This window comes from Porites lutea, chromosome 13, assembly GCF_958299795.1.
Source record: "Porites lutea chromosome 13, jaPorLute2.1, whole genome shotgun sequence".
NCBI lineage: Eukaryota > Metazoa > Cnidaria > Anthozoa > Scleractinia > Poritidae > Porites > Porites lutea.
The window spans coordinates 12,893,888-12,906,821 of record NC_133213.1 but is presented as its reverse complement, the minus strand read 5'-3'; the positions used below and the strand labels follow the sequence as shown (position 1 = coordinate 12,906,821).

The 12,934-nt window shown below is 39.0% G+C and overlaps 1 long non-coding RNA gene across 1 annotated transcript; it reads left to right on the top strand.

Annotated features, from left to right (window-relative positions):
- The first annotated feature begins 2,333 nt into the window (after window positions 1-2,333).
- Window positions 2,334-4,764, top strand: LOC140923643 (uncharacterized). Its single transcript, XR_012164166.1, has 2 exons — window positions 2,334-2,829; window positions 4,203-4,764. It is a non-coding gene; the product is annotated as an uncharacterized lncRNA (long non-coding RNA).
- Window positions 4,765-12,934: the final 8,170 nt, after the last annotated feature.

Here is a 12,934-nt window from a genome sequence, read left to right as displayed (position 1 = left end):
CAGGTCTTGAAATAACGACCGGTCAACGGACAATGTTTGGTCAAAGATTGGCATTGTTCGGTCAAATCCTTGGATGGCCTGTAATTTTGGCTGATCGTTATTGTTCATTTGAAGTTGTACAGCACTGGACTGTGGGACAGACTTATTTCTATTTACCATAGAAGACAAAGTTAAAAATTTGCGTCATTGTCTGTTCTCCTCTTTTCGTTTATACGGGTAGAAGATGAATGAAGCGGTGTAGTTTCTAATTTAACTGGTGTATAGTCAGTGGAGGATTGAATAACAACGACTTGTTTTGATAACGTCGATTGACCGCCGAATCGGGGTCCTGAGAAAAACTAACTTTTCCATCGCTAGCCCAGTCTGATGGTTAAGTCGCCCTAAAGTCATCTAGCCTAAAGTTAGGTCACCCGAAACCAGAGTTACAAATGAATGTCGCGCGAATTTTTATCAGGTGTAGTACACGCGGAAAAAAAGTGCATAAGGCAGTTTGTCTAATGATATCTCGTTCTTTAAGCCTTGTTGAGGTAAACCAAGGGCGATAAATGTGTGTTTTTTTAATCTCGTTCATTTAGGCCACGATGACACGAAACGAGTGTCAAATCTGTAATTCTATTCCTTCCCCTACTCCTTGATGAGACGAAACAAGCGCAATACTTTTTGTTACAAGGTTTAAGGATCTTGTTGAGTAGAAAATGTCAGGCGACCATGGAGGGTTACACTATGGTTTAGGGCGAGATGACGTTTGGGCGACTTAACCGGTCAAGTCGCTGGCTTAACCTCAGTCACCAAAGTTAACAAAACCAAATCTTTGCATACGGCTGTCCTTTTTGGGTAAAGACTCTGTATAGTGTAAGGTGTTGTCTTCAAACCTTTTCCTTCGGAATAGTTTGTTTGTATGTTACTAGTGTAGTCTTCCCGGTAGTGGCTTTTCAGTTCGCCAGCTTGTTCTTTTTGGAGAGGTTGGTTGTATACTTACGTATTACCCTGGATCTTCGGTTTTAAATCTCAGTAGTCTTGTTACGTTACTGACTTCATTATGTATTTGTTAGTTTCTTGTTAGTCTCAGCTGTCTGTAGAGCTCCTTCGTACATTTCTGATCATTGTATAGGCAGTAACTCATTTTCGTGCCAGCTTTCCGTAACTCATCATAATCATCATAGTTTTGGGGTGGTGAGGGAGGGGTGTGGTGTGGAAGTTCCCAGCTAAGAATGATGCTAATCGTTAAAGGGGAAAGAAGTTACCTTACTGCCCCGGCTTAAAAACGCGCAGTCGGAAGACCAATGAACCCACATTATCGGGGTTTTGTATTTGTTTTACTTTGCAATTCTATTTCAAAGCGGATGTTAGTTAATTGAAATCATATGTGAATTATGTCATTTTAACGTTCTCTTGGTTCGTTTGACGAGCCAAAGTTGTGTGTTGTAGCAAAAGAAACCGGACAACGTGACAGGTACAGCATTAGCAGTATAGTAGGGATGTTTTACTTCTTTTTTGCACAGGAATACGTTAACGTCGATGACGTCATAGCCTTTTGTCTTAAAAATAAATTGCGGTGAAATCGCGGTAAGGTAAGGTCGTGTTAACCCATTGGACAGGTTTTCTAGCTATTTCTAGGTCGATAAATGTCTTGTTTTCTGATTGGCTGAGTAAAAACTAAGAAAACTGTCCATTGTTAATTTATTCAAGTTATCGCAAGGACCTATGGGTCATATTACTTCGTCTTGCAGGTAAGTAATGTTCGACTTTCAGCAGAATATGACCCGTATGTCGTTGGCTATTTTGGCCTGATTTGGGGTTGTTTTGCTTTGGTTTGGCCTCTCTGCCTTCCATAAGTGTAACCTTTCTATGTGCTGGTAGTCGTGGAGGAAAACAATGGAAATGTGGCGGTGGAGAAAAAACAATAGAAATGTGGGGAAGCGAAAGAAAGGAAGGAGGGTACGTAAAACATTATGGCCATTTATACGAGGAAAAATAAGACGCGTCTTACATAGGACGCGTCTTAAATCAGACGCGAACTTTCCGTATAAACGGCACATTTCGTCTAAAATATGACGCGGCTTAGCGTCTTATTTTAGACCAGCCCTTAACACCTGTTCTTACATAAGACGCGTCTTAGCTAAGACGAGAAAAACTTCGTATAAATGACCTTCGCGTCTTATATAAGACGCGAACGCATAGTACGCATGCGTTAATTTTTTTTGGCGCACCACGTGACAGGGCTTAAAAACGGCTGATTGGTCGAGAGGTTGTGACGTGAAAAAGCGATCTCGTAGTTACTACGCATGCGGAAAGTTAAGAATGAATGATCTTGTTGTCAATATGGCGGACGATCGGTGGCCGATTGGGAGCTGTATTTCGGCGCATTTTTCAAATTTCTTACCATATCAGGACGTGTTGCTACAGTAGTTGAGATTTATCAGTTTGTATTAAATTCCTAATACACAAAACATAGTGTTTCGGCTACTTAATCAATAGATAAAAGAGCAACATGTTTTGATGCAAGTAAGCGTCAGGGGAATCAGCCGTCAACAACATACAACTCAAGTGGTTTGCGACTTTTGGTCATTGCCTTTTTTGTATGGAGTGGCTTCTAGAAGAGCCGTTTTGTGTTGGAGAAGTCTTTTCCATGGATTGATGACGGCCCCTCAGGCTTGACATTTGATTTCGTACGTTTAAAGATGCGCGAAGCGGGAAATTTCTTTTTCTGGATCATATTAAACAGCCCTCGTCGAAATCTTCTGCATCATCATCTGCTTTCTGGTGTAATGAATTCCCTTCGTCATCATCTTTATCGTCGCCATCGTTATTGTCATCATCTCCGGCAAGGTATCTGGAAATATTTTTTTTGTAACGTTCTGGTTATGTTAAATGCATGTTTGTATCGACGTTTGTGGCAATGATCACGCGTGGCTTGCTTGCTGAAATTTTGTGAGCTTACTTGAAGTTGTACAAGTTATTGTTTTCTCTTTTACATGCTAAAAAACTCAAATGGTTCATGAATAGTAAGCATTATATAAAATTTATGTAGTAATTTCTTGTTTTCATTGTTACAACGATCAGTCTCGAGATCAGATAGTAAGGAAACACTGTTCACGTGATAACACATTTCTTTTTACCTGCTTAATGACTGAGCCAGTTCTTTCATCCTTTGTACCAACAAATTAAAGGGTAACATGAGGGGCAGTTTACTCCCTCCGTCCAGAAATAACTGTGGTCTGGGGATTGTTGGTTTGTGTCATGCACAACTGAATTATGTTTTTGAAGTTGCTGTTGTGCACATAGGTTGGCATGTCACATTTCAGGCAACAATTAGGCTCATGACCAGGAAAAGCATAGCCAAGGGGAAAGCAATGCTGGTCTAAATTAGCATTGCTAAATGGAAACTAGTAGCCTAGGGCTGAAAAACTAATGAGAATTAAAAATATATCTGCAAGGCTTGGCCGGGTTATTGAGATAGAATCAATTTTCACTTCTTTGTTTACATGACGACAAATTTCTTGAGTGACAGATGCAGAGACTGTAGATAATAATAATAATAATAATAATAATACCAGTATGAATATTATATCTTTTCAATACTTGATACTTTTTTCTTCCGTTGGAATTTTTTTTGCATTTTCACTCTTCTTCATCCACACGTCACTGAAGATGTTTATAAAAAATTCTGCTGCCGAAAATACCAGTGCAGGCAAATTTTTCCTTCCTCTCGCACTTGTGCACTGAGGTAGGAACCATTCAATAAACTCATTGTCATAGTTCTACCCCTGAGTGCATGGAATGTTGTTCTTATTTCAGGTGGCATTGCCCACACAGGAATTGAACATTCCTTATTTTTGTTGTAGTTCAATGAAGACAAATAGTTCAGTAATGACATTACGAGTTCAGTAAACATACACAAGCCTAATGACATTCCATTCTAGGTGCATGCATGGCCATTTATAGTCTTATATATGGTATTTATTTTTATTGCCTGGAAAAAAAGTAGTTTAATAACCACATATCAGGTCAATAATCACAATAGTTCACAAACCACACAGCAGCTCAGTGCTACAGCAATAATTCAAGAAATAATTGAAATCATCTATTTAATTCTTTTGGGAAGGATGTGGAGAGGGGATGGGGGATAGAGGTGGTGGTCTGTATTTACATAGCTGTTTAAAAATTATTATGCCTGATGAAGATATATTATGCTTTGACAGAAAGTTATGAAGAAGATAGAAGAAAAGTCCAGGAGTACACGACTTTGAAGATCAGCAGATATGGGGAATTTTTCTCTTGCATAGTTCAGTAAAGACACAGTAGTGAAGAAGAGATGTCCCAGAGTGCATAATGAAGAGGAGCAGTTGATAGAGAAAAAAGAGAGAAAACAGGGGAAGTTAGAATTGAATGATGCAAAAGACCAAAGAAAAAAATATTCTGTAATACATTGTTTTGCAGTTTTTACCTAGATGTACACCACTAAGTTTCTTTTCTGTCTTTTGGCACATCTTTAGTACTGCTCTCTAAATTGAACATTATTTTCACATTTAAATTGTTTTCTGGCTTGTCTTAAGATTTGGTTAGCCAAGCAGTCTAGCTGCCCAGCCATTACTTGTAGTTGGTCAGCCACTCGCTTGGCTTCAATTACTGCTTGTTTAATGTTTTGTTTCGTTTCGCTGGTTGCTACCAGGGCTCAAAATAACTGCCAATCAATAAACAATGTCAGGCCAAGGTGACCATTTGTCCAGACTAACTCTTGGTTTGCCAGCCATTTTGAGTGGACATGTACACTGCTAATGGATTTGAATTTATTTATATTTTTTCTTTTTAAGCTACTATGTTTAAATTATCCTCCTGGTATAAATCATCGTATTATTTTTAATATTTTGGACATGACCCCTCAAACAATAGACTTAACCGAGCTGATTTTCTTTGGCTGGTCAGAATGACCAGCAACAGTCAAAAAATTATTTTTCTTTTTACTCAGACTACTTAGTTTTGTACTTCATGTACATTTCGCAGTTTTTGCATGTATAGCCCTATTTTAGAAACCTCTTGGCTCTACTGAAATATTTGGCTATTACTTGTAGTAAACTACTTGGTTTCGGAACAAACTCAGGCTATGCAAGACTGCCGCATGCAACCCTTGATTTTTGGGGCTTTCTTCTTTTCTCTGAAAGGGTGTGGTTTTCATCAATGAATATGGCATCAAAAATGTCTTGTTAAGTTCCAGCTGCATGCTTGTCACAAGCATTTTCCATTTTAGATGGGACATAGAGTTTTTCCTCCATTGTTATAGTGTCTGATGAGAGCCTTGTGGAATTGTAGGAACAGTGTGCTAAATAATGTGCCCCCCCCCCTTGTGAAAAAGAATTTTACAATGAGGCAGAAGTAATGATGTAACTGCAGTTGCCACTTTCATGTTACTTATGAGAATTGCCTATGTACTACAGAGATAAAACTTTAATTTACTTAATTTCGTACAGTCAATTGTGAATATTTGCTCGGGACTGTTAAAAGGACTTTTAGAAGTGGTTACCTTTCAATTTTCTCTTCTACAATATTATAGTATCGTTCAGAAAGTCCTCTGGAGTTGAGCACTTTTGCTGAAAAATGTCTGTCAGATATGACATAATACATAACAGAGTCTCATGATCAATACGGTGATTGGATGCCTTTTGTATACATCAGTAATGGTGTAAATAGGTCCAAAGTACACATGTATATGTCTTGTTTGCAATTGTGTACAAAAACTACAATGGCTACCTTATTTTTTCTAGAAGTATTATTTAAATTCTCTTTCCTTTCCCAGGCCCCTTTCCTTCTCCAGGATTACAAACGTTTGTTTGAGTTCTCCATACTTTGGGCTCTGGTCTGTGGACGTTCATGAGCAACAGTTTCGTTTGTTTCCTTTAGTTTTCTGCAAATGGTACTTTTACAAACAGATACATTTCCAAAATAACCACGGGATCGTCCTTCTATACCAGTATATACAAACACGTCTCCAACAGGCCGGAAGCGAGCCTTCTCTCATAAAAACAAAACATCATGAAAAAGATTAAAAATAGGCCGATGATAGGCTGGTTATAAGCTCAAATAACATCATAACATTGGAGACGCACGCGGCCAGCCGCAGAGTGTAGCTCGCGGTGACAGGAAATTAAAACAAATATGGTACACAATGAAGTCGCATGAAGTTTAATAATTTCAAGTTTTCTGAACACCGTCACTTACAAAACAAAGCAAAATTATGGTTATCAACAGTGTGCACAAGACTTTGTTCGCCTAAATATACAGTAAATATGAACTAATCTTTCAACTATCGGCCGGAATCCTATTTCAGTTTCTCTTACCAGCCGCAAGAGATGAGAGTAAAGACAGGAAAAACAGAAAAATGCAATGTTCTGTACTCACGAAGTGCACCTTCATTTCATCCATATGCAAAGTCAACGACGCCCACGAACAAGAAGCGATAAAAAATTTTCATCAGAACGAAAAAGAAGTCATACAGTATGTGGTCCTTGGTCCGCGGAAGTCCCCGATGCCCTTGGTCCGCGTCTTTTCCGAAAATGATAAAATATTTCGTCAAGAAAAAAAATACGTTGAATAATGAAAGATATCGTGATTTACTGATTAGTATTCTTTCATATGACGAAGTTTCAGCCTTCTTGCTGCTGGTGAAGACGTGAAATTAAAGTTTGTTGACAGGTAGGTTAATTTGTCTTTCTTGAAGTTTGGATTTTTGCGGCACCGTAAATTACGTGGTCATGTTTACTTAGCTTGCGAATAACTAAAACGCAACGGGAAGACTTGCCTTTTTGCAGAACAGGTTTTCAGATCAACTTATTTCTGCTGTTGGAAGCATATTGCTGTAGACGCTGAATTTTTTGTTTTAGCGACTCTTGAAAAATATCACCAAATTTCGCTTAGCGGTCCTTGGTCCGCGTCCTATGACCTTGGTTGAATAAAATTTTCCAAAGTAAAAAGCGACGGCCTTTGTTTTCGAAGAATGTTTTGAAATTCGTCCCTATACATGTCTACCAGTTCTCTTTTTTAAAACCTCGAGTACATACAGAGTTTTTGGTAATTATTTTCGACCGCGCTGAAAACCGCTCGTCGACGCTCGCGTGGGAGACTCAAGGAGACTGTTGTCTGAAGTCTTTAAAAGAAAAGCAGATTATTTTATGCTCACAACATCTTCCGAAAAAAACTTTAGCTTAATTGCATCAAGAAAAGAAAAAAAAACAAGAAATACTGTGAAAATCACGTTTTCGTGTGGAAACTATAACATTTTTACGTTTTTATCGTGCTGCTTACCTGAGACGCGGACCAAGGACCAGATTCGCGGACCAAGGACCATCGAAAACGGTCGCCTTTTTGCGAATTCCAAGCAAAATATTTATGTCTGGAACTTGAAACTTCAGGATTATCGACAGGAACATAAAAGCTATCTTCAGGGAGTATTTCAGCTCGTTACATGTAGATTCGGGTAAGATATTCAAGTTAATGACTTTTACACGCGGACCAAGGACCACATACTGTATTTGATATTTTGTACAAGAATGAATAAGCTACAAGAAAATGCACTTTAAAACCTTATAGAAGCCGAGACCACCTTATATCACGGCAAAACTGTACCTTGACTGAATTCTGAAAAGGTGAAATATTGTTTTAACAGGCGTTGTGTTGATCGCTTCATTAAAATCACACCACCGTTCCGATTTGTGCCGTCGTGCCTCAAACCCAAACAACAGTCTTCGTTGTGTTCAGTGACGCAGAATTTGAAGGCCTTGGGCGAGCAAGATGTCGCAAATAGCCGTCAGAATGACGTGTAGAATTTTCATTCGTCGTCCGCCATTTTGAAAATCGAATGGCGGGAAGAACCCCAGAGTTTTAATGCGCATGTCCAGCCGTTTTTAAGCCCTGTCGCACCTTACTGTCGCACCTTTCTGTCGCACCACGTTGGATTGCCGTTGCTACGGGCAACATTCACATGAAAACGAGTCAAGAGCAGAAATAAGACGCGAACCATTTATACGAGCTGTTCCATGTAACACTTAAAATTGAAGGCAAGGCTGATTGAACAGCTAAGGGTTACAAATTTATTTGCCCAATATTTTGACTAGACAAAACTAATCTTCATCAGGGGCTAGAAAAGCAAAGTGAGAATAGAATAAACGGTTACAGTATTTAAACTAATACAAATATAAAAATAAAATGTGATTGGTGGAGAAATAAATTAGACGAAAACTTGTACAAAGAGGTTATTATAATGTTACATCAATAGATTAAATTTTATTTCGGTTGTTAATCCCATAGAGATCAAGTGTTTTGCCATTAGAAATTAAAAATCCTTTGCGGGCCTTACGGATACTGTCCCTGTCTGAATTGATTAGTTCTAGCTGAATGAGTTCGATAAGAACAGATAAGAACAGAACAGAACAGAACAGTTTAGGGCAGTTGTTGGACAATAAAGGCGGCATCAGGAAATCGAGTTAGGATACAGTGATTTTAAGTGACTTGCAAGTTAGTGCTTATTCTTTACACAACATATTTCAGCCAATGAATACCTTATTTCTTAGTTTTTACTCAACCAATCAAAAAGCAAGACATTCATCGACCTATAAATAACTACTACTAACCTGTCCAATAGGCCATTTCCGAGTTCAAAGAACTTTCACTTACAAAACGAGGCTAAGTGCAAAGCCTTTCTTATGAAAATGAGTTTTATTTGCATGAGAATGAAAAATCACTTTCTTGTCAATGGCTTCACACTTGGCCTCACCTATGGGTTAAGCCACCTAAAAATAGCACATGACCTTATCCTAGGGCCTGATTGCAATACTCCCGACCTCTCACGTGTTGATGTCAGACATTTGATCTCAGACGTCTGTCAGATGTCTGAACTCAGTTGTCAGAAGTCTGATGTCACATGTCTGATGTCAGACGTCTGATGTCAGATATTTGATATCAGACCTCTGATATCAGACATCATACATCACACATCAGACGTCTGACATCAACCATATATCACACATCAGACGTCTGTCCTCTCTCATGAAACGTCTGACATCAGATGTCTGGTATATGTCAAACGTTTCATGTCAGATGTCTGATGTGTGACATGTGTGATGTATGAAATCAGATGTCTGACAGCACACGTCTGAAGTCAGATGTCTGATGTCCGACGTCTGATGTAAGGTGTCTGATCTCAAACGTCTGATGTCACATGTCTTACTCAGGCCACTTTCGGAATGACTAGCTCATTAAATATGCATATTTTAGTAAATGCTATTTAGAACGGTTTGCTTCCATCAGTGCTCCAAAAAAGTGAACTACGTACTTGACTCAACGAAAAAAACACGTGAAATGTGATTTCAAATAACACATGACATCACTTCGTCAATGACGTCACAAAACATGTTTTCCTAAACGGGGAAGGGTTGCAAACCTTAATCTTAGGAATTTTCACTAGCAAGATGTTACATAAACAATATAAATCGTAAATTCACCTTGTATGATTGGTAATGTTATTTATCCTATTAGCTATTTATCTAATTAATAAGTCACGTGACCCTTTTCCCTTTATTTACCGATTCCTATATAATGTAAACACACATACAAGGCGGATTTATAAGAACTTTTTTAATAGCCTCTAAAATGTACCTCTGTTGTTTGCCCTTTCATTATTCTTTTCCCATTTTAGAGTAAATATTTTAACCGTTAATTCTCAATTATCAGTCACGTGACGAAAATATGAGCTTCTAAAATGCACTAATATTGGTAAGGCGATTAAACTGCATTTGTAGTTCAATTTTCAGGATCATTGATAGAAGCAAACCGTTCTAAATAGCATTTTATCAAAATATGCATATTTAATTAGATAGTCATGCCTTAAGTGGCCTGAGAATGTCACAGGTCTGATTTCAAACGTCTGGTGGCTGATGTCAGACGTCTGATTTCAGATGTCTCATGTGAGACATCCGATGTCAAAAGTCTGAAGTCACAAGTCTGATATCAGATGTCTGATGTGTGATATGTGTATGATGTCTGGTGTGTGATATGTGTCCGATGTCAGATGTCTGATGTGTGATATGTCTGATCTCAGACATCTGATGTGAGATGTCTGATCTCAGATGTCTGATGTCACATGTCTGATGTCAGACGTCTGATCTCAGATGTTTGATCTCAGTTGTCGGTCTGATGTCACATTGTGAAGTCAAATGTCTGATATCAGATGCCAGACGTCTGATGTGTGATATGTATAATGTTTGATGTCATATGTCTGACAGCAGATGTCTGCTGTCAGACTTCTGATCTCAGACATGTGATGTCACATCTTTCATGTCAGACGTCTAATGTGTGATATGTATGATGTCTGAAGTCAGACGTCTGATCTCATACGTCAAATGTCTGACGTCTTATTTCATACATCAGATGTCAGATACCTAATGTCAGACATCTGATGTCTAATCTCCGATGCCTGATCTCAGACGTCTGATGTCAGACATCTGATATGAGACATCATACATGACACATTAGATGTCTGACATCTAACATCAAACATATATCACACACCAGACGTCTGCCATCTCTCATCAAATGTCTGACATCAGATTCTGACATCAAACAACAAATGTTTGAGGTCAGATGACAGACGTCTGATGTGTGATGTGTGATATGTGATGTATGAAATCAGATGTCTGACAACACACATCTGATGTCAGATGTCTGATCTTAGACATCTGATGTCACATGTCTGATGTCAGACGTCTATTGTCAGATGTCCAATATCAGGCATCTAATGTCAAATTCTGATGTCAGAAATCTGACCTCAGACATCTGACGTCACATGTCTGATGTCAAACATTTGATCACAGTTGTCAGAAGTCTGATGTGACATGTCTGATGTCAGATGCCAGACATCTGATGTGTGATATGTATGATGTTTGAAATCACATGTCTTATGTCAGACGTCTAATGTGTGACATGTATCATGTCTGAAGTCAGATGTCTGACATCCAATCTCAGACTTCTGATGTCATACATCTGATTTCAGACGTCTGGTGTCTAATGTCAGACGTCTAATGTCTTACATCTGATTTCAGACGTCGGATGTCAGGCGTTTGGTCCCATATGTCAGATGTCAGATACCTAATGTCACACGTCTGATATCAGACATCGTACATATCACACAGACATCTGCTGTGTGATACAGACATCTTCTTATGTCAGATGTCTGATCTCAGACGTTTGAAGTCTTGCTCTTTGTGTCGACTGTGCTTGGTCATGAGGTACAGAGGAGAGGGCTCAAGGTGTTATTCGCATCCCTTCTTTCTCCACCTCCTATAGCTATAATTTATGGCGGAATGTGTTTGTATCGCCTAACACGTACAATACGATCCTTTGATCTGTTATTATTGTTCATTCAAAATATTTTCCCGTTTAAACCCCAGCCTAATTTTTTTTATGACAAGCTCCCGTTGACCAAATGTCGATATCATCAAATGTTCAAAGATGAGCCACTTTAACGGTTAATTGTTTAGAAAAGGGACAAAACAGTAGGAGACGCTGTGTACAGGTCAGCTGGTTTTGGTAGAGCTGGAGTGAATGGCGGAAAGTTCCACGTTTACGAATAACTCTCTTAAGACATGGCAAAAACAGAAGAAAGGCTTCTAGACGGACGATAACTGCTATATCTGCAACACGAAACATCACTTTATGTCTTGAATTTGCCGAGGAAAGAGTGTGTTGCAAAAAGAGGAACATAACATCGATTGAGGTATGCATGTAACCAGGGCCAATATCCAGAAGTCAACCCGCGAACAAAGGTTTGATGGTATTTGACTGCTGTTGAAACCGGATCTCAAACAATAGTAGTACACACATGCAATCCAAGCAGTGAAATACAGCATACACTTTTACAAGAGACGATAACCAGGGTTATTTTTACATAAGCTCGGATTCCTTTGTTCTTCTCGGGGGGGGGGGGGGGGATATATTACATAACCCCCGAATCAACTGTCTGAAAAGCTGGGTGCGGCTTTGATTATTTGAAGGGAAGAGCAGGGCTAATGAACAGCTAATTAAAATGCGAGGGGATTATGTATTAATATGCAAGGGGGATAAGTCACTTATTACTCTATGAAGACATGTAGTTGACCTCTCTGTGTTTTGTGGTATTCTTGCTTCATTCCTCGACTGAATTTCCTTGTGAGTTACAGTAGTGATCCCTCTCCCGGAATCTTCTTTGTATGTAAACATGCAGGTTGGTCGAAAGATCCTCAGTGCAAAAATTGAAATTCCCAACTGCTTGCTCGTTTTCTGCACCCGCAAATGAAGATTCAAATTGTTTTCCGAAAGCTCTTGCAGTACCGCCACTGAAGCTGCTATAGTTCGAGTAATAAACGGCTCTACTTCTGTCTCTGAATCGCTCGACACTGCTAGGCTCTTAAGGCTGTTTCTAACATTCACTGCGAACAACTAATTTGACATGCGACTTTGAAAAACTAACATAATTAAAAAGCCAAGAAACTTGTGAATGCCACCAGTGCCAGCATGGAGTGTTACAAAACAAAAGAAAGATGAACAATAGCGGCATTTTTCGTCAATGTATTTTTGCATCCCTTGAGGAATCCTCGCCAATGTAAAAATAAGCCGTTTATCGGCCTTCAGCTCGTGGTTATGTGATATATTCCCCTCGTGCGTTGCCCGAGAGCGCACGAGGGGAATAAATCACATAACCCCTCGCTTCAGGCCGATAACCCTTACGTATCCAATAATCCTAGCAGTTATGGGACATTCGAGAAGCGATAAACCTGCAACTTTTTGGCTTCTTCAGTTCTTGGTAATACATAATTATGACAACTTTTGAGTGAAACTTGACAAAGCGTGAAAATGAGAAAGAATTGTTGAAAGAACTAAACGGTAATTGCTTGTTTAAACCTTTATT